Raw genomic sequence first — 239 nt, forward strand, 5'->3', positions numbered from 1 at the left:
CAGGGCATCAACCTCGCCCTGAGCTCTCCCTGCTGCTGCCATGTCCTCACTGAGGGACGGCGGCCGGCACGGAGAAGGGCGCAGGCTAGGACCGCGCCCTCCTTTCGGTGCCGGCAGCCGCCGCCGCCTCCTCCCGAGGGACGCTGCCTAGCAGGCTCCACCGGGGCAGGCCCAGGCTTTCGCTCGACCGGTTTAGCAGCATCTCCGACGCGGTCGTAGCGACCTGCCTTCCAGACCCG

This window comes from Alligator sinensis, unplaced genomic scaffold (genome assembly GCF_000455745.1).
Source record: "Alligator sinensis unplaced genomic scaffold, ASM45574v1 scaffold1349_1, whole genome shotgun sequence".
Taxonomy (NCBI): Eukaryota; Metazoa; Chordata; order Crocodylia; family Alligatoridae; genus Alligator; species Alligator sinensis.